Here is a 1084-nt window from a genome sequence, read left to right on the forward strand (position 1 = left end):
ATATATATATATATATATATATATATATATATATATATATATATATATATATATATATATATATGTTTAGTTATATATAACTATATTATATATAAAGTGTTGCGTAAGTTTCTATGTATTTATAGATATTTGTATAATTATATATAGGCGCATATAAAACATACTGTCTATGTTTTGTCTGTAGCTGCACGATACAAGATATAATGGCTAAATATATATATATATATATATATAACAGACAATGAGGGGACCCACATCGCAGACACTCCAAGAGAGAAGAAATTGCCTTGGTGCGAAAATAAGTAAAACGTAAAACCCGGCGAGGAGACGCTGCGTACAGACACACATAAAAAAAACAAACAAGCTGCTGCAGCACTCTTGCTGCTGCTGCTGCTGCTGCTACTGCTGCTGCTGCTGCTGCGGCTGTCACTGCAGAGACAGTGGGGAGAGGGCCAAAAAGAAGAAAGACACCAAAAGGAAGAAGAGACAAAAGGGAGGGGGAGAGATATAATTGAGAGACAAACAACAAAGAAAAACAAAACAAAGAGATATATAAAGGAGAGGGAGACAAAGAAAAGACGGAAACAAGAAAGATAGATAGAACAGAGACAAACAAACGAGACCGAGAAAACAGAAAAAAAAAGAAAAACACAACAGCGAAGGAGACAGAAAAAAAGCAGAGAGAGAATAAGGAGAAATATAAACAAAAGGAGAAGAGAGGGAGACATATAACAAATAGAGAAAACACGAAGAGACAGGAGAAGGAGACAAACGACGCAGAGACCACAGGGAGACAACAAACAAAGAAAAAGAGAAAAGAGATGTGAAGGAGACGAACGAAGAAAAAAAACAAAAAAAAAGAGAGACAGCAAGAAGGAGACAAACAACAAAAGCGGAGACAACAAGGAGAAAGAGAATAAATAAAAACAAAGAAAAGAAAGAAACAACGAGAAGAGAGAAGAGAAAGAAGAGACAAACAAACAAACAAACCCCTGATGGTGAGCAGAGGCGAAGCTAAATCTAAGGCGGCGTCGCAGTTGCTTGCATATGCCCTGGCAGTGAGTTGTGGGTCTCTGGGGGAGAA

At 36.9% G+C, this 1084-nt stretch overlaps 1 protein-coding gene across 1 annotated transcript in view; it reads right to left on the bottom strand.

Moving 5' to 3' along the window:
• Positions 1 to 1084, bottom strand: part of EMH_0003380 (uncharacterized protein) — a gene marked incomplete at both ends in the record, with an annotated part of 4097 nt that overhangs the window by 1616 nt on the left and 1397 nt on the right. The window lies entirely within an intron of this gene.

Source organism: Eimeria mitis, genomic scaffold, assembly GCF_000499745.2.
Source record: "Eimeria mitis Houghton genomic scaffold, Emh_scaff206, whole genome shotgun sequence".
NCBI classification, from domain to species: Eukaryota; Apicomplexa; class Conoidasida; order Eucoccidiorida; family Eimeriidae; genus Eimeria; species Eimeria mitis.